Raw genomic sequence first — 26,940 nt, forward strand, 5'->3', positions numbered from 1 at the left:
ATGGCCTAGACACTGTTTTTCTGATGTTTTGGCTAAGAATGTGGCTGCTTTTTACTTTTGTCTGAAAAGTCTGCCTGAAGCTAAGGTGAAGAATTTGGATTAATTGCTTTGGCAGAGGAAATCTCAAGACAGCCTAGAATTGACTCTGGCATGTAGCTATTAGAGTTCACTCTTATGGAGATCTACAATGAAAAGAAGCAAGCTAAGCAAGGAAAAAATACAAATACCAGGAAGTGGAATGGAGGTAAGTCCTGTGTTCAGTGAGATACACAGATTAAAGATAATCTTGATGTTAAATGGAATAAAAGGAGTGGAGACCTCAGAGCAAGACTTTACCCAACTAAGATTCCAACCTGTAAAAAGAAATTAAAGAACAGTTTGGGTCCAGAAGTGATGGTACACACCTTTAATCCCAGCACTCAGGAGACAGGGGAAAGCAAATCTCTGACTTCAAGACCCAGCCGAGCCTAAAACAGAAACCTGGTGAAGATGTAATTGAATGAGGGGCTCTGTTCCAGTCCCAGCAAGCAGCAGAACTTGGCATCTTCAACCACATGGATGGCCGAAGAAGGGGTTATAGAATCTCCCTCTTTGATGAAGAAAAGCCATTGAAGCCAGGTGTGTGGTCTGGGTATTCCTGCATGGAGGCCTAGAAAGGCCATTGCCTGGAGCTGTGAAGGTGAAGCCTGGATTGCCTTGGAGACCCCAAAATGTTAGAGATGCCAGAGCTGTGACCTGCCAAGAAGAACTGCTAACAGGGAACGGGATTCTCTCTTAAGAGAGAGAAGTGTGTTATAGTTAACAAAACTAAGTGGAGCTGGGGATCTGAAGAGCACTTTGACATCAGACATGGCGATGCAGAGTTTGGAGTTTGCCCCGCTGGTTTTCCATGTTGCTTTGTTCCAGTATTTCCTCACTCTGCTCCTGTCCCTCCCTTTTGTAATGGTAATGTATATTCTGTGCTATTGTCTAATGAAAGTATGTGATCTGTCTTTCCTTTTTCTGCTTTTTCATTAATTATTTACTTTACATCCCTATTTGAGTTTCCCTCCCTCCTCTCAGTCCCTCCCTCTCACCTCCCCTTCCCCTCTGCCCCACTCCCTTTCTCCACAGAGCAGAGGAGACCTGTGGATAGCAACTGCCTTCAAGTTACAGTAGGACTGGGCGCACCATCTTCTACTGAGGCCAGACAAGGCATCCAGTCAGGGGAAAGAGGTCCATAGGCAGGCAACAGTCAGAGCAGCCCCTGACTGCTGGCAGTGCGTCTGGGGGTTCCACAGGAGGACCAAGCTGTTAGATATGGGGGAAGTGCTAGGTCCATCCCATGCATGCTGTCTGGTTGGTAGCATGATTACTCTGTGATCCCCTATGGACCCAGGTTAGTTAATTCTGTTGGCTTTCTTGTGGTGTCCTTGACCTCTTTCGATCCTTCGATTTCCTCCCCTTCTTCCACAAGATTCCCTGAGCTCTGCCTATAGTTTGGCTCTGGGTCTCAGCATCTGTTTTCACCAGCTGCTGGGTGAAACCACTCAGAGGACAGTTATGCTGCCTCCTGTCTGCATGTGCAGCAGAATACCATTAATATTGCCAGAGTGGGCACCCTCCCATGGCATGGGACTCAAGCCGGGCCACCCATTGCTTGGTCATTCTCTTAGTTTCTGCTCCCTCTTTTTTTAATTTAATTTTTATTTCATTTTATTTATTTTAAATCCTGATCATAGCCCCCTCCGTCATCTCCTCCCTTTCCCACCCACTTTCCCTCTTCCCCCCATACTCCTCCTCTAGTCCTCAGAAAGGGGGAGCCCTCCTCCCTTACCAACTGACCCCAGTCTATCAATTCTCATCAGGACTGGCTGCATCTTCTTCCTTTGTGGCTGGCAAGGCCACCCCACTGGGGGAACTGACTGAGGAGCAGGTAACAGAGTCCATGTCAGAAACAGCCCCTGCTCCCCTCACTAGGGCATCCACATAGAGACTGTCTGCGCCCTCTTTATCCCTGCACCTTTTAAGGCAGGAAAAATTGTGGGTCAAAGGTTTTGTGGCTGGATTGGTAGCCCCATCCCTCTGTTGGAAGTCTTGCCTGGCTATAGAAGGTGACCTTTTTATGATATATATCCCCGATTGCTAGGGGCTATATCACCATTGCTCTGTAGTGCAGTTTGAAATCAGGGATACCTCCAAAAGTTTTTTTATTGTACAGAACTGTTTTAGCTTTCCTGGATTTTTTTATTTTTCCGTATGAAGTTTAGAATTGTTCTTTCAATATCTGTAAAGAATTGTGTTGGAATTTGTTGGGAATTTCATTAAATCTCATTTTTGCTATGTTAATCCTACTGATTCAAGACCATGGAAAATATTCCTGTCTTCTGATATATTTTTCTATTTCTTGTCATACAGGTCTTTCACTTGCTTGGTTAGGGTTACACCAAGATATTTTATTTTGTTTGTGGCTATTGTTTCCCGAATTTCTTTTTCAGCCTTTTTATCATTTATACAAATTAGGGCTACTGATTTTTGTTTAGTTAATTTTGTATCCAGTCACATTGCTGAAGGTGTTTATTAGTTGTAGGAATTCTCTGGCAGAATTTTGGGGGTCACTTATATATAGTATCATCTCATCTCCAAATAGCAATATTTTTACTTCTTCTGTTCCAATGTGTATCCCTTTGATCTCCTTTAGTTGTCATATTGTTCTAGCTAAAACTTCATGTACTATATCAAACAGAGAGAAAGAGAGAGTGGGCAGCCTTGTCTTGTCCCTGATTTTATTGGAACTGCTTTGAGTTTCTCTTCTTTGAATGTGATGTTGGCTGTTGGCTCGCTGTATATTCCCTTTATTTGCTTAGGTGTGTATCTTGTATCCCTGATCTCTCCAAGACTTTTATCAGGAAGGAGTGTTGGATTTTGTCAAAGGCTTTTTCAGCACTTAATGAAGTGATCAAGTGGGTTTTTTTTTCATTTTGTTTATTTGGTAAATTACATTGATGAATTTTCATATGTTGAACCATCTCTTCATCCCTGGGATGAACCCTACTTGATCATAGTGTATGATTTTTGATTTGTTCTTTAAAAAACCCTTTATTGAGTATTTTTGCATTGATGTTCATAAGAGAGATTGGTCTGAAATTTTCTTTTTTTGGTGAGACTTTGTGTGGTTTAGTTATAAGAGTGACTGTGGCCTTATGCAATGAGTTTGGCAATGTTCCTTTTGTTTTTATTTTGTGGAATAGTTTGAGAAGTATTGGCATTAGCTCTTTGAAAGTCTGATAGAATTCTGCACTAAAACCATCTGGTCCTGAGGGGTTTTTTTTTTTGGGGGGGGGGGGACTTTCAATAACTGCTTTCATTTCCTTAGGGTTCATAGGTCTATTTAAATTGTGTACCTGATCTTGATGTAAAGTTGGTAAGTGGTATCTATCAAGAAACTCCTCCATTTTGTTTAGATATTCCAATTTTGTGGCATACAGGCTTTTGAAGTAAGACCTAATGATTCTTTGTACTTCCTCAGTGTCTGTTGTTATGTCACCCTTTTCATCTCTGATTTTGTTCATTTGGATATCATCTGTCTTTTAGTTAGTTTGGCTAAGGGTTTGATTGTCTTGTTAAATTTCTGAAAGAACCAGCTCGTGTTTTCATTAATTATTTTTTTTGTTCCCTTTGTTTTTAGTTTATTGATTTCAGCCCTGAGTTTAATTATCTCTTGTTTTCTCCTCCTCTTTGGTGTATTTGCTTCTTTTTGTTCCAGAGCTTCTAGGTATGTTGTTAAGTTTCGAGTATAATATTTCTCCAAGTTCTTTATGAAGGCACTTAGTGCTATGAACTTTCTTCTCAGCACTGCTTTCATTGTGTCCCACAAGTTTGAGTATGTTTTGCTTTCATTTTCGTTGAATTCTAAAAAGTCTTTAATTTTTTTTATTTCTTTCCTCACCCAGAAATCATTGAGTAGAGAGTTGTTCAGTTTCCAAGTGTCTGTAAGCTTTCTGTTGTTTCTGTTGTTGTTGAAGACCAGCTTTAATGCATGGGGGTCTGATAAAATACAAGGAGTTACATCAATTTACTTGTATCTGTAAATGTTTGCTTTGTGACACTATGGTCAGTTTTGGAGAAGGCTCCATGAGATGCTGAGGAGAAGGTATATTCTTTCGTGTTCGGGTGAAATGTTCTCTAGATATGTTAGGTCCATTTGATTTACAATATCTGTTGGTTTCATTATTTTTTTCTGTTTAGTTTCTGTGTGGATGACCTGTCCAGTGGTGAAAGTGGGGTTCAATGTGTGATTTAAGCTTAAGTAATGTTTATTTTATGAATGTACCTGCCCTTGCATTTGGGGCATAGATGTGCAGAATTGAGATGTCATCTGGGTGGATTTTTCCTTTGATGAGTATGAAGTGTCATTCCCCATCCCTTTTATTTAATTTTGGTTGAACGTCTATTTTATTACATATTAGAATGGCTACCCCAGCTTGCTTTTGGAGTCTGTTTGCTTGAAAAACTTTTTCCAGCCATTTACTCTGAGGTAATGTCTATCTTTGTTACTGATGTGTGCTTATTGTATGCAGAAGAATGACAGATCCTGTTTTTGCATCCATTCTGTTAGCCTGTATCTCTTTATTGGGGAATTGAGCTGATTAATGTTGAGAGAAATTGATGATCAACGGTTGTTAATACTTGCCATTTTGATATTGATGTAAGTTGTGTGTGTGTGTGTGTGTGCGTTTTTCCCTTCTCTCGGTTTTGCTGGTGTGAACTTATTTATTTCTTGTATTTTCTTGGCTGTAATTAACCTCCCTGTGTTGGAGTTTCTCTTATAATATCTTTTGTAGGGCTGGATTTGTGGAAAGTTATTTTTAATTTGATTTTTATAGGATATCTTGCTTTTTCCATTTATGGTGGTTGAACGTTTTCCTGGGTGTAGTAGGCTGGGCTGACATCTGTGGTTTCTTAGAGAACTGCAAGACATCTGTCTAGGGCCTTCTGGCTTTCAAAATCTCTGTTGAGAAGTTTGGTGTAATTCTAATAGGTCTGGCTTTATATGTTACTTGGCCTTTTCCCCTTGTGGCTTTTAATATATATATATATATTTTTTTTTTTGGTCTGTACATTTGGCGTTTTGATTATTATGTGACAGGAGGATTTTCTTTTTTGGTTTAATCTATTTGGTGTTGTGCAAGTTTCTTGCATGTTTATAGGCACCCTTTTCTTTAGGTTAGGAAAATTTTCTTCTATGATTTTGTTGAAAGTATTTTCTGGGCCTTTGAGCTGGGAAGCTTTCAGTCATCTATTCCTATTATTTTTAGGTTTAGTCTTTTCTTGGTGTCCCGAATTTCCTGGGTGTTTTGTGTTAGAAACTTTGTAGAAACTTTTAGCATTTTCTTTGACTGATGTATCAGTTTCTTTTATCCTGTCTTGTACAGCTGAGATTTTCTCTTCTATCTTTTGTAATCTGTTGGTGTTTTTCTTACTTAGGTTTTCCATCTGTAAGATTCCCTCAGTTCACATGTTCTTTATTGCTTTCATTTCGTTTTCAGTTCTTGAACAGTTTCATTATTTTCCTTCATCTGTGTGATTATATTTTCCTATAGTTCTTTAGGATATTTCTTTATTCCTCTTTAAAGCCCTCTGTCATCTTCATAAGATTGGATTTAAGGACATTTTCTTGTGCTTCAGCTGTGTTAAGATATCAAGGGCTTGCTGTAGTAAGATATCTGGGTTCTGGTGGTGCCATGTTGCCTGAGCTCTTCTTAATTCCTCTCACATTGGCCTTTCGCCACCTGGTTGTCCATGGTGTTGACAGGCCTGCAGTATGCAGACTGTGTTGTGGGCCATAAAGTAGTGCCCAGGGAAGCAAATGCACATTACTGCTGTTGGTAGGAGCAGACCACTGCTGGGGAAATGGGGATGACGGGACCAGCAGGCAGGGGATTGGTGCATAGGTGTCTCACCTAGGTGTCCTGGGTGGCAGCAGACCTGTGAGGTGCACAGGGGATAGGGCAGCACTGCTCAATTTGTCTTTTCATTTTGATTTTACAAGGGATTACAGGTAAGAAACTGCATGATTGCAGAAGAAACTGTGAACTTGAAACTCTTAAACAAATTTGAAATTAGACTAAATGCATTTTGGATTATGATATGGCTACACGCCTATGGAGAACAGGGAGTGGAATGTGGTGGTTTGAGTAAAAATGGCCCCATATGCTCATAAAGAGTAGCATTATAAGGGGTGTGGCCTTGTTGGAGTGGGTGTGGCCTGTTGGAGGAAGTGTGTCACTGTGGAAGCTGGCTTTGCTATCTCATAGGCTCAAGTCAGATCTCTCCCTGCCACCTGCAGATCAAGATGTAGAGCTCTCAGCAGCTTCTCCAGCACCATGTCTGCCTACAATCTGCCATGTTTCCTGCCATGACAATAATGGACTAAACCTCTGAAACTGTAAACCAGCCCCAATTAATGCTCTCCTTTATAAGAGCTTCCATAGTCATGGTGTCTCCTCACAACAGTAAAACCCTAACTAAGGTACTCCATTAAAATAAAAATAAAAATAAGGAATTTCTTAATTTAATAAATTAAATGTATAATGAACCTATTTACGTGCAGGCAAATGTGCTTCATTTACACACACCCTCTACCAACATAAAGAAAACACTAAGCTGGTAGCATTTTCTTAGCATGTGCAAGGCTCTGGGCTTGTTCTGCACCATAAGCTGGGTGTGGTACATGCCTATGAGGTCATCCTTAGCTATATAACAGATCTGAGACCAACCTGGGCTATATGATATGCTATTTTTTTTAATAAGAAAGAAAAACTATGGTGATTTATTCATTTCTACTGTCATTGCCTTGCTTGTGAAGCACCACAGCCTCCCCAGCCCATCCCAAACATACCTGAGATCTCCATCTCACTGACCCAGTCTCAGGAAAATTAACTTTTCTCTGATATGGTAGAGCTGTGATTGTATGTTGAAACCATTTGGTGTTAATTGGATGGTATTCTGTGTGCCACATTTTTCTTTATTGTTGCAACCTGCCATTTAAATATTTTATTATTGGTCCACTTTTAACATTTTATGCCTTATCAAAAATGTTAAATTAAATTATTAAAATTTGCTAAAGAAATCTATGACCTATGCCTGTGCATTTCCCCATGTGCCTGGCATCTGTTCATCCATTCAACAATTAGTTCTTGAGAACCATAATAGTGGAGTGGTTGATTAATAACCCAAATAAGGTAAAAGACATGTACATAACTGAATTTAATGCCCTAATATTGCACAATCCAGGCCCTTCTGCACATAACATCCTTTGTGACATCCTTCTGAAGCAGATGGGTTAAACTGTCATACACAGCACTTAATTGGTAAATTCACTTTGACAGAGTTTCAAGCCAGCATGTAAAAAACAAAGATATTAAGTGGAATAATATAAAATTTAATTGTGGCATGTCAAACAAAGTCTTAGAACAGCATCATAAAAGTAGCAGAGTAGAGCAGTGATTTGGAAACTAAGACACGGCTGGATCGATTTATGGCTGATTTGACCGTATCAACAATCCAGTAAGGAAAGCTAGCTTTTAAATTTGGACTGAAAGCTTGACAGAGAGTAAGACAGCCTGACCTCCATGCTTAACACATTCCATAAGTAGACAGCAAACATTAAAAATGCCCCGTAGCTCAATGTCTTCAGCCAAAAAGAACTAATCCAATTGAGCGAGACCAAAGCAAACGACTGGGAATGTATGGTTCTGGGGTGTCTCTGAGGTATTCAAACCTGAGTCAATTTAAGGACTTGTAAGTTAATAACTAGGACTTTACACATAATCCTGTACTTTACAGGTAGCCAGTGAAGGTTTTATACAACCAGGGTAATGTGATTTTCATGCTTGGTGTCAGTCAAAATGTCAGTAGCTGAGTTCAAGACCATGAGGAGTTCCTGGTTCAGTCTGTTAGAGTCCCAGAAGGACAGGCAGGCAGGTGAACTCTACATGCTGGGGAGCAAAGAGCACATGCCAGTGAGGAAGAGCAGGGCCGGAAGAAGGATGTGAGGGGAGAAGGCTGTTGGACCACAGAACGTTTAAAGGCATTTCTGGTAAATAATTAAACAGGAAGCTTAAAAGATATGTCATGGTGGAAAATTAAGTGCAAATTCATAGTAGAAATCTGAGGAGTGAACAGCCTTCAAAGCTGCAGTTCTGGGCAATTTTCAGATTTGCAGTAATGGTGAGAAGCCAGAAGCAGTATGGACTTTTCTTAGTGTGATTCATCATCAGCTGTTAGTAGGCAGGCAGAGACTGTCCAGAAGGCAGGCAATTAGGGAATGAGTTTGAGTTCCAAAGGGCAAATAAGAATGCTTTTAAACACACACATATACACAGAGAGAGAAAGACAGAGACAGTGAGACAGAGAGGAGACAAAGAGACAGAGATAGGGACAAAGATAGACAGATAGGGAGAGACACAGACAGGCAGACAGAGGAAAAGGAGAGAGAGAGAGATGCTTGCATCTATTTTTTGAGATGGGATCCTGCTATGTAGCCCAGGCCAGCCTTGAACACATGATCTTCCTGCTTCAGTCTCTTGAGTGCTTGGATTTACCCAAACGTACTACCACCACCCTCCGTTGAGATAGATATTGTTAATGCGTTGATTGGTTTTCTTCTTTTTTTTTTAATTTTTTATTAATTACACTTTATTCATTTTGTATCCCCCCATAAGCCCCTCCCTCCTCCCCTCCCGATTCCACCCTCCCTCCCCTTTCTGCATGCATGCCACTCCCCAAGTCCACTGATAGGGGAGGTTCTCCTCTTCTTTCTGATCTTAGTCTATCAGTTCTCATCAAAAGTGGCTGCATTGTCCTCTACTGTGGCCTGATAAGGCTGCTCCCCCCTCAGGGGGAATTGATCAATGAGCAGGCCAATCAGATTATGTCAGAGGCAGTCCCTCTTCCCATTACTATGTAACCCACTTGGACACTGAACTGCCATGGGCTACACCTGTGCAGGGGTTCCAGGTCAACTCCACGAATAGTCCTTGGTTGGAGTATGGGTCTCTGGGAAGTTCCCTGTGTTCAAATTATCTTGTTCTGTTGCTCTCCTTGTGGATTTCCCGTCCCCTCCAGCTCTTACTATTTCCCACTTCTTACATAGAATTCCATTCACTCTGCCCATCAGTTGGCCATCAGGCTCAGCATCTGCTTTGACAGTCTATACTGCAGAAGCTTTCAGAGGCCCTCTGTGGCAGGTTCCAAGGTTGTTTCCTGTTTTCTTCTGGCTTTCAGAGGCCCTCTGTAGCAGGTTCCGAGGTTGTTTCCTATTTTCTTTTTCTTCTGATGTCCATCCTCTTTGCCTTTCAGGATGGGGATTGAACATTTTAGTTAGGGTCCTCTCTTTGCTTAGTTTGTTTAGATGTACAGATTTTAGTGGGTTTATTCTATATTGTATGTTTATATGAGTGAGAGGTTTTCTTCTTAAAAAGAGAATGAGCCAAGAAGAACTGTTGTGAGGAAAGGTCTATGTTTTGATTTCTCAGTAGAAGTACTCTGATGTAAGATGATAAGATCATTACAGATTCTACCCTTGTGGATGTTGAGAGAAACAAAATGGGAAAGCCACCAAAATCAATTGCACCTTTAATATGTTCCAAACACTGTGCTGCATACTTGGCACATATTTTTTTTTTACTCTCATTTAAATTATTGCAAGGTAGGTAGTAATTGCAAACAGTTGTTCAGAGGAGCATATAATGCTAGCTCCTGACCACCTGACATCTGTCATCTGTGTGCAAACCGGTCACACAAGCACCTCCTGGGCTGTAGTTTGAAATGCAGAATTTCAGGACTGGCTTTCCACCTGCTGCCTTAGTCAACAGCCATCCCAAGTGTCCCTTTCGATAGATAAAAATGAGTGATAATGTTGGGCCCCTCACCAAGAAAGCCCACTCAGAGAAGATCCCTGGGGTAGGACTAGGCAGCCAGATAAAGAAATGAGATCTGGCTGGCTCTCAAGTGCAGAAGCTTATGGGCCTGAGGAGGAAAGATTCCAGGGAAAGATATTGAGCAACAACTATGCATCACAAAACAGAGGTCAAGATAGACGGTTCTAGAGTCAAATTATCTAGATTTTGTTTTGGAACTTCTGAGCACTGGCTTTGCATGCCCGAGCCTCAGCGTTTGTATAGTGGAGTTGTGAGGTTTACAGAAAAAGCCCAGTGGTTTCCAGCTCCCCAAAGGTCACATGCTGGACTATGGAGCCTGTGTGTGGTATGGGACAAGGCCTGTATGGCGCACCCCTGCTCCATCGAGGAACTTAGTTTTGAAAGAGGAAGCAGTCATTTTACTATGATGTTAACAAATGCTGCACTTTAAGAGCAGGGGACTCTGGGAATGGTAAGATTACTGCCTGACCTATAGAGAGAAAGAGGGACTATCTCTGAGGTAATGGAACTTTCTTTTCGTGTGGTCTAAAGCTTGATAAGGAGACATTCATGGTGGAGAAACCAGCATTAAGTGTTCTAATAAGGAATTTCTCTCTGTGGTGGCCAAGTGATGCCTGAACAAGGGTAGTGAATGCAGAAGGCAGGGTGTCCTGGCCTGCGGAAGAGGTTGACCCCTGAAAACTCCTCCTATTCAAACAACTTGGAGATGAAGCTACAGAATCAAAAATATTCTTGTCACTGGGATGGCAGGGGTAGCTCAGTTGACAAATGCTTGCAGCATCCTCAGAACACACAAAAAAGCCAGACATGATGGCACCTGTTTGTAATCTGAGTGCTGGGTAGGTAGAGACAGGTGGATCCCTGGGGCTCATTGTCCAGCCAGCCTAGCCAACTGGGTGACCTTACAGTCAGTAAGATACCCTGTCTTAGAAACAAGTGTGGGGCTAGAGAGATGGCTGGTCTAGAAGTTGCCTTGGTCATGGTGTGTTATAAGAGCAATAGAAAAGAAGCCAACACACAGGCCTGTTTTAGGTTAAAATCACAGGAGTGGCATATTCTCACTTATAAGTGGATTTTAGTCACACAGCACAGGATAGACATACTACAATGCACAGACTGCAAGAAGATAAGCCCGATGGGCATCTTAGGCTTCATGTCGGCCCACTAGTGAGGGCATGGGGGAGATCTCTGACACAGACTATGTTGCCTGCTTCCTTATCACTTCCCCCTAATGGGACTTCCCTACCAGGCCACTGGGGAGGAAGAGGAACTCAGTCCTCATGTCAACAGATGAGCTGGGGTGTCTGGGAGGGGGGCTCCCCTATTCTGAGGAATAGAGGAGAGGAAATGTGGGAGGGAGTGTGGGACTGGAAGGAGAGGAGGGAGGGGCCTATGACTGCAATGTAAACTGAATTAATTAATAAAAAAAATTAAATCACAGGTACAGCAGCTTCGCATTAAAGAATCTTCCCCCATAATCATTCATTAACACCTCCTGAGCTGCCATTGGTGCTGCATCTGGGGTTTCTATTCCCCTTAGTGCATATGGAATTAGTTCACGGCAACAGTAACGGCAGTTTCAGGGGTACTGGTATCCACACAGTGAGTGCACACTGAGCACCATCTACCATGCCAGACAGTGAGACACAGCAGTAGGCATGACTTGACATATATGGTCATGATTTTTAGGTACTTCAAGACTACAAGATCAAATCTCCAACTGTCGCAGCTCTCACTACTTTCCCAGGTCCTCTTCTGTGGGTACCAGGCATACACATGGCACACAAATCTAAATGCAAGCAAAACTCCCATATACATAAATTTTAAAACAAAACAAAAAAGAATAAGTATAAAGAAAACAAACCTGGGTATAGTGGTGTATACCCGGAGTCCCAGCATGTGGGAGACAGAGGCAGGAAAATTAACGTGAGCTCAAGAAAACCCTAGTCTACATAGAGAGTTTTATGCTAGGCAGAGTAACAGAGTAGGACCATGTCTAAATAAGAAGCAGAAGAGAAAGAAAGGGGCTGGTGGGGTGGGGAGAGCATGGGAGGGCAGGAAGGAAGAAGGAGGTCTGATATTTGCTTGTCTGTTATTTTGCTAGATAACAATATGATGAATGCATCAGAAATGTCTTTCTGTGCTTAGTTTTTAGAAATTACTTTCTTTGAGCTTCAGTATACTTAGAGTTGTAAGGTATGAAAGTTGACATAAATATGTAAAATTCTCATTGAGTCACTATACTTGCTTTACTTTTTCTTATTAAAACCTAAAATTCTGGCACACTCTCTAATATTCTATCACTTGCGTCTCTTGGGAAGAAATACGAGATACAGTGTAAGCCTCGGCGTCCTTGTGTCTCCAGAGGGTCGGCTGGTGCTGGTCTGCTGTGAGAGAAGAGCTATCAGCTTAATTCCAGAGCTGCAGTGTGGAAGGCTAGAACTTGTCTCTTGGCTACAGCTGTGCAGAGGCACATCTGGGTGAGACCAGAGTTTTCCACCCTGTCTGCTTCCAGCTGCCCCCACCCGTTGCCATAGTAATCACGTGCACCTGTGAGTTACACTATTCACTCTCTATTGAGATTGCTGTCACTAAGTAAAAACAACAGCAAAATTGGGTTCCTTGGTAAAAAGCAAGTAGGATTTTGAATTTTGTGACAAAGAATGTGAGACAATACAAGCAGACACTAATGTTAATCACTTGTGATATAACTTTGAACAGAAGCCTTTAAATATATACTTATCTCCCTCTCTCTATCTGTCTAGATATTAGATATCTATATGTCTGTCTATCTAGATATATAAATATATATGTGTATAAAGCAATCCTTTCCCTTTACACCCTAAATGGAACACATATGTGACATGGGAGCACGTGCACAGGCGCGCGCGCACACACACACACACACACACACACACCCCTCAAGGAACATTGTAGAAGGAGTGGAAAGAATGTAAGAGCTGGGAGACAAAGGGGTGCTGTGAAAATGCTGTCTTCTAGACAAGACATGACCATGTGTTCATTAGTTCACGGCAGCCATGGTTCCTGCCCAAGATCAAGCCAAGATTAGCCAATACTCCAACAGGCAACAATAATTAGACTCAGTGGCCACCAAAAAAGGAGAGAGGATATAAAGGGAAAAGTCGCTGGAGGAGTCTGGAAAGGTGTAAGGTGAGGTTGGGGTAGATATGATCAAAGTACATTGTCTGCATAAATGAAGTTATCGAAGAATAAATAAAAAACACAATTCTTATTTTTTAAAGAACTTCAGCTAGAGGTTCTACCAGGTATTTAATCAGCCTTTTCTCTGATGTTCCTAATTTATAGATCCTTTATTTTTATATATGTGTGTGTGCATGTGTGTGTGTGTGAAGTACGAGCAGAGGGAGGCGAGGGCACACTCACTCTGTAACCAGGCTGGCATGTATTTTATAATCCTCTGTCTCAGCCTCTTGTGGATTACAGGAAAGTTGCATCTCTGCCTGATTGCTTTAACTCTTTGAGTACATTTTTGTCTAAAGTATGAGAGGCCAAAGTTTATTATTTCATAAGTAAAAATTCAATTGTCCCACAAATATTATTGTTATTATTATTTACAGTTTATTCACTTTGTATCCCTGCTGTAGCCCCCTCCCTCAACTCCTCCCAGTCCTACCACCCCTCCCCTAGTCCACTTATAGGAAAGGACCTCTTCCCCTACTATCTGACCCTAGCATATCAGGTCTGATCAGGACTGCCTTGATCCTCTTCCTCTGTGAGCTGGCTAGGTTGCCCCATCAGGGGGAAGTGATAAAAGAGAGGGCACCCGAGTTCACGTCAGAGGCAGCCCCTGCTCCCCTTACTCAGGAACCCACATGGAGACTGAGCTGCCTATGGGCTACACATGAGCAGGGGTTCTAGGTCCTCTCCATGCATGGTCCTTGGTTGGAGTATCAATCTCTGCAGGGACTCCTGGGCCCAGATTTGTTGGCTTTGTTGGTCTCCTTGTGGAGCTCCTGTCCCCTCTGGGTCCTTCTATCCCCTGCTTCTTCCATAAAACTCCCTACACTATGCCCAAAGTTTGGCTGTGAGTCTCTGCATCTGCTCTGATCCCATGCTGGGTGGAGTCTTTCAGAGGACATCTATACTAGGCTCCTGTCCTGTTCCCTCTCTTCCACAGCTTCTGGTGTCTATCCTGCTTCCCTTCTAAATGAGAATTAATCATCCTCTCTAGGGTCCTCCTTGTTGTTTAGCTTCTGTAGATTTTAGTATGTTTATCTTATATTATATGGTTAATATCCACTTATAAGTGAGTATATACCATGAATGTCTATCATATCTTCTGTGAATAGTGATACTTTGGCTTTTTCCTTTCCAATTTGTATCCCCTTTAGTTGTATTATTGCTCTAGCTAAGACTTCAGTACTATGTTGAAGAAATACAAAGAGAGTGGGCAGCCTTGACTTATCCCTGATTTCACTGGGATTGATTTAAGTTTCTCTCCATTTAGTTTGATGTTGGCTATAGGCTTGCTGTATATTGCCTTTACTATGTTTAGGTATGTGCCTTGTATCCCTGATCTCTCCAAGACTTTAAATATGAATGGGTGTTGGATTTTGTCAAATGCTTTTTTTTTTTTTTTTTTTTTTTTGCATCTAAGGAGATGATCATGTGGTTTTTTTTTCCCAGTTTGCTTATGTGGTGGATTCCATTGATAGATTGTCATATATTGAACCACCCCTGCATGCCTGGGATGAAGCCTACTTGGTCATGGTGGATGATATCTTTGATATGTTCTTGGATTTGGTTTGCAAGTAATTTATTGAGTATTTTTGTGTCAATGTCCATAGGAGAGATTGGCCTAAAATTCTTTCTTTGTTGGGTCTTTGTGTGGTTTAGATATCAAGGTGACTGTGGCCTCATAGAATGAGTTTATCAATGTTTCTTCTGTTTCTATCTTGTGAAATAGTTTGAAGAGTATTGGAATTAGCTCTTCTTTGAAGGTCTGGTAGAATTCTGTGCTGAAACCATCTGGCTCTGGGCCTTTTTTGAATGGGAGACTTGATGACAGCTTCTATTTCCTTGGAGGATATAGAACTGTTTAATTTAGTTACCTGATCTTGATTTAGCTTTGGTAAGTGGAATCTATCAAGAAAATTATCAATTTCATTTAGATTTTCAAATTTTGTGGCATATAGGCTTTTGAAGAAGACCTAATGATCCTTTGAACTTCCTCAGTGTCTGTTTTCTTTTCGTTTCTGATTTTGTTGATTTGGATAGTGTCTCTCTGCCTTTTAGTTAGTTTGGCTAAGGATTTGTCTATCTTGTTCATTTTCTCAAAGAACCAGCTCTTGGTTTCATTGATCCTTTGAATTGTTTTCTTTGTTTCTAGTTTTTTTTATTCCAGCCCTGAGTTTGATTATTTCTAGCTGTCTACTCCTCTGCTTGTGTGTCTGCTTTTTTTTCCCCCCTAGGGCTTTCAAGTGTGACATTAAGTTGCTTGTATGAGATGTTTCAAATTTCTTTATGAAGGCACTTAGTGTACCGATTTCATTGTGTTGCATAAGTTTGGATAAATTGTGCCTTCATTGTTATTGAATTCTAGGAAGCATTGAATTTCTTTATTTCTTCCCTGACCCAGCTGTCATTGAGTAGAGAATTGTTCAGTTTCCATGCATGTGTAGGCTTTTTGCTATTTCTGTTGTTGAGGTTTCCAAGCAAACAGACCCAAGAAGTAATCTGGAGTAGCCATCCTAATATCTAATGAAATAGACCAAAATTAATCAAAAGAGATGAAGAGGGACACTTCATTCTCATCAAAGGAAAAATCTGCCAAGAGGACATCAGAATCCTAAACATCTATGCCCCAAAGGGCTCCTGCATTCATAAAAGAAACATTACTAAAACTTAAATCACACACCTATTCCAATGTGGCAGACTTCCAAAATCTACTCTCAACAATGGACAGATCATTGAGACAGAAGCTAAATAGAGGAATAATGGTACTTACAGAGGTCTTAAATCAAATGGACCTAATAGATGTTTACAGAACTTTTTTCACCCAAACACAAAAGAATAAACCTTCTTCTCAGCATCTCACGGAACCTTCTCCAAAACTGACCATACAGTTGGGCACAAAGTGAGCCTCAACAGATGCGAGAAGATTGAAATAACCTCGCATCCTATCAGCCCATAACCATTGTTGAAGGCACTATTCTTTCCCCAGCAGTTACTAGTGCTGGGTTCTTATCGAACCAACTAGCTGTAAAAGTTTGGGTTTTGTCTGCGTCAAAACCTCGATGCCTGCCCTTAGTGACCCGCATCCTCCAGCAAGACAATGCCTGAACCTCAGCTCAGACTTGAGGCTCAAGGGTTTGAAGTACAATGCTTACCATTATGACGTCTTCTGCTCTTATAGACACATTGTGGGTTAACTACAAAAAAAAACAAAGATCTTCAATATTTTCCTAACATTGGTCCTCAAGCAAGCATCTAAGCAGGACATCTTTGGATATACAAAGTTAGGGCATTTGGTTATAAAAGTTGCTGACTTGAATTTAGCTACAAATCATTCAATAAAATTTGGATTGGGATTAGAACAGAATTTCTAAAATTTTCCTAAACATACCTCTGCTGTTGGAGTAAATATTTATGTGAAGTGGCTCAGCATTGATAATTATCAAGTCAAACTATCAATCAACCCTGAAAAATGTTGAAAATGTTCTATGTCCTGTGTATTGATATTCAACCTCAAGTAACTCTTTATGTAAAAATAAGCATGTACATCTCTCTCTTTAGTATTCAATATTTAAAAATATTTAATAAATAGTAAAGTTACATATATATCAAAGAATAATTTTAAATAAATTTCTTTAGGACTTATTATTGGCAAAAGTTTGATTTGTATACCTAGTTTATATACCCAGAGTCACATTTAAAAGATAAAAAAGAAGACACTAATTTGGGAGAGGATAGGAGTAGATTGGGAGGAGTTAGGGAAAATGGCAGATGTTGAACAGGATTGAAGAACATGTATGAGATTCTCAAGAGATTAATAAATTGTTATATTTTAATTCTTATCTGGTGAAGAAAGACACAAGTGACAGAAGTTCAAGAAGCTTTGCTTGAGATGCCCTGGGTCCTTCTATTGGAGAACAGGAGCAAAAAGGTCTGGCCTCAGGTAAATTCCTGTTATTAGGATGCTAATGCTTGTAGACCCAAATTAGTTTTGGCAGGGTCTGAATGCAGTGTGTAAAGGCCTCACAGCTCTCCTACATCCCTGCACATGAGACAGCAGGATACATTTGGGGGAACAAGTGACCTCCCAAATCCACACCCAAAGCCAGGGTAAACCCAAGAGTTTTCTCTTGCTTCCAAGTCCAACTCCTTGACAGCTTCTCTTACCCGGGGTTGGGGTGGGGGAGCTAACTCTCCACCCTACCCTGCTTCCTTGGAACTCTTCGGAAGCAAGAAACAGACTCTGCCTTAAAGATGAAAACAGTAAGATTTGGGGTAGAGCCTGCGAGAAGCCACACCAGCTTTCTGAGAATAAACGAGAGCACCCTGACCTGTTTTCTGTACATTGAGAGCACACCCACCTGCACACTGATACACGAATGAGAAAATGCTTCCAGGTTAAGGCCGACAGTCCATCACAAAGCTATGCACACCAATTGTTTGTAAGTGTCTTTCTCTGATTGCTGGGAATTATTTGTGGCATTTAGCATTATTACATTCAAATTTTAAAGCTGTTAAATTTTGTTGTTAACAAAACTAAAGTAAACTACTTTGTCATGTAACTAAAGTCTATGAAGATATTTATAAAAGTCTATTTATGTACAATAGAAAATCATACTGTAGTGTAAAATAGTTATTTGATAGTCATTTTCAAGTCTTTATAAACATTCACATTTTCTATTCTTTTCTCATATATTACATCTCAACTGCAGTTTCCTCTACTATCCCTCCAGCCCTTCCACCTCCCACATCCTTTCTCCCTCAGGAACACCACCTCCTCCTCCTCTCAGAAAAGAGTAGGCCTCCCAGAGACATTAACCAAACTCAACATATCACAGTAAGACCAGGCACACACCATCACATCAAGGCTGAGGCAACCCAGTAGGAGAAGAGTCCCACGGTCCGGCAAAGAGTCAGAGACAGCCCCCTTCCACTGTTGGGAATCCCACAAGAATACCAGGCTCCTCAGCCATAAGATCTATGCAGAGGACCTTCGCCCTTAATGAGGGTTTATTTATAAGACCTTTATATTTGATGGGTTCTGGAGCCATATGTAGTTATCTTTGTTAGGAAAGAAAGCAGTGATGGTTTCATTCTGCTTCTCTATCCCTGTTAAATTATTGATTATAATCACAACTGGGAAAATGGCTCAGTCAATAAAGTGCCCTCCTTGAACACATGAGGGCTTGAATTCTATCTGCAGAACCCACATGTAAAATAACGTTAGGTTGATCTATAGAGACAGCTCATCAGCAGAGCATGATCTCTGTTCTTCCCGAGCACCTGGCTTTGGTTCCCAGTATTCACTTCAAATAACTCACAATTGCCTGTAACTCCAGATCCAGGTTGCTTGACACCTTCTTCTGGACTCTGTGGGACCTACACATATGTGGAGGGAGAGGGGCATGGAGAGAGAGAGAGAGAGAGAGAGAGAGAGAGAGAGAGAGAAGGGAGGGAGGGAGGGAGGGAGGGAGAGAGACAAAGAAGGAGGAAACAGAGAAATGTGACTCATTGTCCAGCCAGCTTAACTTACTACACAGGTTCCAAGCCAATTAGAAACCTTGCCTCAAAAACAAAACACCAAAAAAACATGGTTATGGAGGCTGAGAACCAACAGTCAAATTTGTCTCTAGCTTCTGCATGCACACATGCACACATGCATTTTTTAAAAACCACAAATCAACACTACATGACACACTTGGGCCATTCTGGAAACATAGAAGTCTAAGTTTTCAAAGCAAATTACAAATTACATGACAAACGATTGTGCTTGTGACCTTCCATCCCGCGTTCACATCTGCAGCCGCCTGTGGATGTGACCGCGCCGGTACTGCACGGGCAGCTTAGAGAGTGACGGCGCCAGCCCCTGGGTAGAAATGTTGACCACTGGGGTCCAGTATCCCCAACATGATGCAAGCTCCTCGGTTCCTGATTTCTGTGTGTTTCCTTAAGGTTCACTTTGTTAAAGCCTTGTGGCTTTTATTCCACAAGTCATACCTGTCATCTTTTCGGTCATAAAAATACATAGAATTATAGTTTCAGCAAAATGTGTCTTCAAGCTACAGGCTAAGATGAAATTGTTCTTTAGTTACCACAGTTAGGGACAGTCATGGCCTTTACTACACAGAAATTCTGCCTCATCATTTTCAAACTGTCACATGCCGTTGTGTGTCGTGACAACTGCAGAGCATGTTTTTCTGAACTTTGAAGCGTATTGTAAACTGCACACTGCACACGTGTGAAGGGCACGCCTCGAGGGCTTTGTACTTAGAAGCTCCCAGAAGTCCAGATGTAGCTGGCAGACATTCAGTGATCTGTCGGCATCATCTGCTCCCCCTCCACTTGTAGCCACGTGGAGTTCCACTCACCAACAATTCTGCACGAGCGTGAATAACAGTTCTGACCCCAGATAATCATATTGCCTTCAGAACCACTAAGACCGCGAATTGGAGACTCTTCGGCCTCAAGTTGCTGACTCAGAAATATTACAATGAATTAAATAGCACTTTCCACCTTGTAATATATGTCCACTCTTGACCCGCTGGGTATATGTATAATTTATATTGTAAATTTATAATTTATATTTAATATATGTATAATATGCATAATTCATATTTATATTGTTGCTGATGTTTCAAGATAAAAGTTCGGAAGACACTTTCTTTGCTGCACTTTCTGCCTTCAGCAGTAGCCAGATGGGGTATGGCTTTATTAAAATTACCAAGGCCACCACCATCCAAACGCTCTGCCACCCTTCCCCACTGTAAGTATCATGTGTAATCAGATGTGATAGAGCCCATGGTCCTTGCTTCGGATGATTTTCTTGGCTTTCTCAGCAGATGACATGGATTCTTAATTTTGCTTGTAGTCAATTGCATTTATATGTCTGGACAGGAAAGGGGATGTTTTAAAGCCATTTAAGCAGGTCTTGGGTTTGAGGTCACAGATATGTGGTAACTCCCACACCAGGCTGCAAACATCTGGTGTCCCAGATGGAAGTAATAACAACTCTTGTTATTTTCATAACTGCATTATAGAAGATGTCTGCTGGCTTCCTCCTCAGTGAGTTTAATTCACACCAATATTTTAAGGAAGATTAGAAAAGGGTGGGGGATGAAAGAAAACATCTCTGACAGCACAGAAAGTCCAGTTTTCATGTGTCCCTCATACAAAAGATTCAGACGTAAATTACAGTGTGTAGCAGATCCTGTAGGCTTATTTACAAATCAAATCAGCCATGTATTATGTTTTGTGCTGAAGAGCAACACACACCACAAACATGTATATTTTAGCCCGATTTTAGAGTTTATGTTTATCCTATAAAGTAAGCTTCACTACTGATTCTTGTCTTTTAATAAATCCAGGTAAAAACCCGTCCCGTAGTTTTCCATGTTACCATTTACCCTCACTTGGAACACTGGCCTTAAGAGACACCGCATCTTCACCAGCAGCAGCAACTGGACCAAGGAGCTAAGGTGACACCCACAACCATATATTGCTTGTTTTGCTGGAGTTGTTTGGCCTCCAGGAAGTAGTAAAAAAGTCAGAGACTCGGCCTCTATCTGAAAGGGTCCCTGAGAGACTGAGCACAGCACCACAGGCCCAGAACGGACAGTGCAGAGTCATGCCGCTGCTGCTTCCCTGTGAAGAGGGGACGGAGGGCAGTGTCCTAACTAACAAAGGACTGGCAGTACAACAGTCCTCAGGAGCAGGCACTAAACACAAGGGTGCTGGGGCGGGTGAGATGCTGCCGAGCTGCTTGACCTGCTTTTGAGCCTTAGATCTCACTTGGTAAAAGGAGAGAATCAACTTCAGAGAGCTTCCTTCTGAGTACATGCAGATGCATACACCCACAAATACATACATGATCAACATTATGCTACAATATAAGCAAGATCCCTAGGACTAGGCTGCTTTTGTTCAGTTTTGGGTATTGAACCCAAGGCTTCCCACATTTTAAACAAGTGTTCTACCATTGAGCTCTGGCTCCAGCTAGGACCAGGCATTTTGTCTCCAAGGGCAACTTGGTGGAGTCTCTCTCTCCTTCTGACTTTTACGTGGGTTATGGAAATGGAACTCAAGTCACAAGTTTGTGTAGGAAGCACTTTAACCAAATGGGGCATGCCACTGACCCGCAAAACCCTCTTTAAAAAGCCAAGTGTGTGACATGCACTTGTAACTCCAGTTTTGGAGAGGTAGAGATAGGCAGAGCACTAAGGCTCGGAATCCAACGTTTGTGTGAAAGACACTGTCTAAAAATTAGTGAGTATTGTCATGAGAATCCTGGAGTTGTAGTTTCTTTAAATACACAGAAATATTGCAAGAATATGCTTTTACTTTCATCCCCGGTGCGAGGCATGAGGCTGCTTCACAGCAGGTGAGGATGATTTGCCTCATGCTCTAGCTGAGGGTTTGCCAGCTGCAGATAGTTTCTGTGATTGTGTGATGTTTGGAATTCTGGGGACTTTTCAGAGGGCATACAAATGCTAGGGCCCCAAGAATCAGGGTAGGTTGATAGCTGCTGATGGTTGCTGTTGGTTATTGTTAGTTGCTGTTGGTTGTGGTTTGTTAAGTAATTATGTTCAAAAAAGAAACAACAATATGGTGAAGACCAAACTCACCCCAAAAAACTCAAGGACCTAATCACCAGGACGTTGTCTAACAATAATGTTGCCCTGTTCTGAGCCCTAGCTTTATTCAGGGATCTTTCTTTTCCTCTCTATCATTTTTCCCTCTCATATCTAGTGTCAGAGGTTAGAGGGGAAGAAGGAAAGGGATGGAGAAGTGGAAGAAAGAACCCACAGAGTAGCGAACAGTGGCTACAGGACAGAACTAGGGAGCTTACTTACTGGCTTGAGCACTTGTTTCTGTGGCAGAGGACCTGGGTTCAGTTCCCAGCACCCGCATGGGGGCTTACAACACCCACGACTCCAGTGCCATATGATCTGACACTCTCTTCTGGCTTATAGAGGCGCCAGGCACACACAGAGTGCACATTTAGGCATGCAGACAAAACACTCATATGCTTAAAATTTTTTAAATTAATAAAGAAAAATAAATATTTTAAGTGGCTGGTGTCTGGGCAACAACACTCACCTTCTGGCTCCCGTATAAAGCGTAGTGAGTGACTCTCAGTGGACATGCTGGCGGCTACCCCGCTGGGTGCTGATGTGTGGGACCACACGTCGCCTCTGTTGGCCTGACAACCACCCAGATGGACCACTCCAGCCACCCAAGGAAAGAATATTACAGACAGCTGGCATTCCTCGGTCTGCGCCTGAGGCTCCTCCAGACACTGCTGTGAAAGGCCTGAGAAGGAAACCCAGGCCATTAAAAGAACTTTCTAGAAGGGAACTGCAGGAGTAGAGAAGGCACTCAGAAGGGACCTATCATGTACCTAGGGTGCCAACACACAATGCTTTAATTTTGCAATGTCCTTTGAAACATGCAAATAATTCATTGAAATTTGGAAATATTCACTTATCCATTATTATTATAAAACAGATATAATGGCTTTCCCAAGAATTTATAAGGGGTAAGTATGAAATTTATTGGGATATCAAGAGGAGGCCATAATAATTTGGATCTGAAAGGACTCCCGAAGATCCCATGCTAAAGTCTTGGTCACCAGCCTGTGGCACTATTGGAAGATGAAGCAACCTAAGGTAAGAGGACCAGCCACCAAGAAGATAATTATAGAGGTGCTTAAAAAAAAAACAAACTGAAAATAGACCTACCATGTGACCCAGATTTAATACCTGAGCATTTCCCCAAAAGACTCCAAATCAAAATATCTCAGAGATACTTTTATAACTGTTTTTACTACAGTGCCATTCACAATAGCTAAGTTATAGAACCAATCTGGGTGTCCTTCAACAGAGAAAGGGATAAAGAATGTGTGCGTATCCATAATGGCTATTTTTCAACCACAAATAAGAATGAAGTTATGTTGTTTTTTATGAAGATTTATACAACTAGAGATGATCATATTAAGTGAATTAGTCTCAGAAGCACACATATTACATACTTTAATTTAGCAAACACTTACATAGCAGTAGCTAGTGCTAGGTATTTCTTTACACGATTCTTAGAAAATCCTACCTTATCTACCAGACATCAGAATCCATGAATATAAAAAAGTCACACATAATAGTCTTCCATTAGAATTTTAAATCTCTACAGTATCTTTATTTGGAGGGTCAACACAGTCTGGATTTGGTGTCTCTCAGAGTAAAGTTGTGTATTTATAATTTTCCTTTCAGTATGGAAGTAGAACATGTCTAGGTTTTTTTAAAAAAAAAAAAACAAAAAAACAGAAGCATATAAAGAAGGTAATAAAAATCACCCTCCACAGAGGTGATCGTTGTGTTGAAAACACAGACGTCTTTGGAAAGCGATGAAGTAAGTAGCTTTAATGTCTGCTCCTTCTGCCAGATAACACCCAAGGTCCAGCTACTTCCCACTCTATTTTCCTGTTTGCCTGCATCTGAAATAAGCTCATTTGCTTGGTTTTTATTTGTGCTCTGCCTCTTATTACTAGGACCAAACCCTTCTTTGCATCACCAGTTCAGGCACATAGTTGATGCTCAATAAATCTTTCATAAATGAGTTTTCGTCCTTTCTCTGACGTGTTTGCTCTCTGTGGCCAGTTCAGCATGATAACACATGTACACTGTACCTTTGCTTATAGGTGTTAGATCAGTAACTATTGTGTTCGTTGTTACTTAGCTCAACACTGAAAAGAGGTAAAATTTTCTCTATATTTTAGTGACCAATATAACTTCCTAATTCTATACAGATTAAAGTAGTTATAATAATGTTGCAAAAAGCTTTCAAAATGCAAGTGAGGTCTTTCTTGTTTCTAACTTAATGGATTTTTTTCTTTCCCTCCTGAGACCCTCATGGGTGGAAGTTTGGCAGTACACGTTCTACATGAGAACATATTTAACTGGGTCAACAGAAAATGACATCTCCAAATATCCTATAGAGCCAGTTTCACTTTTACTCCAAATGCTTGGCACACCATTACTTGCTATGAAAATTTCACCATGTTTTAAGGAAATAGAAACAGGACATCTAGCCAGGTGGTTGTGACACACATTTTTAATCCTAGCACTCAGGAGGCAGAGGCAGGTAGATTTCTGTGAGTTTAAGGGCAGTCTGGTTTACGCAGCTAATTCCAGGATAGCCAGGGAAACACAAAGAAACCATATCTCAAAAAAAATTTAAAAAAAGAAAAAAGAAAAGAAGAGCAAGAACAAGAAGAAAGGGAGGGAAGAAGAGAGAGAGAGAAGAAATGGAGTATCTGTTGGACAGTAATTGTCTGAAAACATTTCTAATCTCAGCCCTAGGACATGCTAAGATTTTGTTTGGCTTTTTCATTATATTACATCTCTTTGCATATATTACCACAATGTAGCCATGAAGTAGATAACAAGGACACATTATTGCTCTTGTACTAAAGGATTGGAAACAGCTCTATGAAGTACTTGAGCATCTCTTGCTTGCCCAGTTCTAGACCAACTAAAGGATCTTAAAGTTTGGGGAAGGGTAAAGCTTAAAAATGCTTCCTGCAATTAAAAAGAAAATAAAGCAAACTAGTGTGGCTCTTATTTTTTGTAGTTATCAACATTTCAGGTAGGAGAGTACTGGCCTAGTTTGATTTTCTGTTGTTCTGACAAACCTCTCTGACCATTAAAAACTCATGGAAGGAAAGGATCTCTTCCAACTTATACTTCCAGGTCACAGTCCATCAGTGAGAGAAGGGAGGACAGGAGCTCAGGGCAGGAACTGGACCCAAGAACTGAAGTAAGAAGCATGAAGAAATGCTACCTGCTGTCTTACTCTCTGGTTCTCTGCTCAGCTTGTACCTGCCTGGGGATGGTACCGCCCACAATGGTCTAGGCCCTCTGATCTCTATCATTAATCAAGACAGTTCTTCACAGACATAGCCACAGGCCAATCTAATTTGCGCAACCCCCAACTCCCTACGATGGCCCTGGTCCATGTCTCAGGCAAGCCTCACTGTGGAGAAGACACCATGGGAGGTGGGGCTAGCCAGGGAGGAAGCTTCCAGTTACTTTAGGAGAAAGATGTGAGTCCTAGAAACAAAGAAGTCTGAGTCTTTTCAGACAAATATCCAGATTTTAGTATCATTCTTTGGAAAGCCCTTTTCTCCATTGAATTGATTTGCTCCAAATCTGGTCAGTATCAACTGAGCACATAACTGTGAGTCTACTTCTGGCTCTTTTTGGGGGCACAGTTGATTTTTACCTAAGGATATCACTGTCTTATTATAGCTCTATGGAAAGTCATGAAATTACAAAGTGTGAGTCCTCTAAGTCTGACCTAATATTTTCAAGATTGCTCTAGTAGGCGTGTCTAACTCATAGCTCTCAGACTGCTTGTGAGTAAAGAGAGCTATGAATAGGTCCAATACAAAGTCAGACTTATTTTTTACAATTATTGGCAAATCAGTCACACAGTTTTTAGCATAAGCTTTAAAAATAACCATGTAGCGCCGTAGTGCCAAAAGATGGGCTTCCTGCTGGGCATTTAAGGTCCTCTGCTTTTCTGTATGGGTGCCAGGGTTATATATCAATGTCTTCAAAAAGGCCCGGTAAGCTTTTCAATGTAGCCCAGAACAGCCTTGAACTTTTGATCCTTCTGCCTCAGCCTCCTGAGTGCTGGGATTACAGCACTCACTACCATACCCAGCTTTGCTTACTTTCACATCAAATTTTAGGGTCAATTTGAGAAGATCCCATCTTAATAATACTAAGTCTTCTAACTCAGAGGTCAGCAAGCTGTCACTTATAGGCAAAATGTAGCTTAATTTTATATTCCCCTGAGCTAATAAGGGCTTTTTACATTTTTAAAGAGTGATGAAAACCAAACAAAGAAGAAATGTGCTGCTAAGAGCAATATAGGCCAAAAGTCAACATTGCCCACTCTCCGGCCTCTTAGAGAAAGCCACCACCTTCTGCTCTGACGTTGAAGTGTAATACATCTCTCCATCCATTTGCTATTCCAATTTCCCTTTTTTGTCATTTTATACCTTTCAGTTTATGGGTCTTATAGCCTGCGTTAAATTAATGTTCAAGATTCATTATCATAGATGATGCTGTGAAGATTATTGCTGGGAATAGTGGGAACAGGAACAATGACAGGCTCGTTTGTTTTCTAACAACTCAAATGACATGGTAAGAATATTAAGGGATATTTTAATAACAGTATGGAAACTGGGTGAGGAGCAGGGAAAACAGTGGGAGTCTCCCCGATTTAAATTGAGAGGTGCTAGACAAATGGGTTAGAGAAGTGGGAGGGGAAAAAAGGTGGGTTTTTTTGTTTTTTTTTTTTTTTTTTTCTGATGTATTTCAAAGGAAGGAAAGGCAGGATTGGTAATGGATTGGATAAAGAGGATGAAAGGATGGCAGAGTCAAAGACAACTTCAAGGTCTCTAGCCTGTGATGTTAAATGGCTCGTGCATGGTGATTTTTATTTGGTTTACTTTATCATCTGGACACACAAATGGGATTTCCCCACATCCAGCTATTGTAGCTCCCTACACTCAGATTTACTATTGAAATTACCTTCTATCTTGTCACACCCTGTTAGTGAACAGGTAGTATTTTGATGGATGTTACATGATCAGAGAAATCCAGGTCTTGGTGGCATGTGGAACACAGCTAGCTCCCTTTAAATCCTCACTTTATTTAATCATCTCTTAACATTTGAAATCTTTCTGTCTATACAATTATCTCTTAGAACATAATTTTTACAACATTGTTTGTTTGGAAAT

At 41.1% G+C, this 26,940-nt stretch overlaps 1 long non-coding RNA gene across 1 annotated transcript in view; it reads left to right on the top strand.

Moving 5' to 3' along the window:
• The window catches only part of LOC129665154 (uncharacterized), a 23,322-nt gene extending 428 nt beyond the window's left edge, over positions 1–22,894 (top strand). Inside the window, exons 2-4 of the long non-coding RNA XR_008718339.1 lie at positions 16,992–17,082; positions 20,504–20,614; positions 22,644–22,894. This is a non-coding gene — a long non-coding RNA (uncharacterized LOC129665154). The remainder of the gene's footprint in view (positions 1–16,991; positions 17,083–20,503; positions 20,615–22,643) is intronic.
• Positions 22,895–26,940: the final 4,046 nt, after the last annotated feature.

The sequence above is a fragment of the Psammomys obesus genome, unplaced genomic scaffold, assembly GCF_907164565.1.
Source record: "Psammomys obesus unplaced genomic scaffold, mPsaObe1.curated_primary_1811, whole genome shotgun sequence".
In the NCBI taxonomy this organism is placed as follows: Eukaryota; Metazoa; Chordata; class Mammalia; order Rodentia; family Muridae; genus Psammomys; species Psammomys obesus.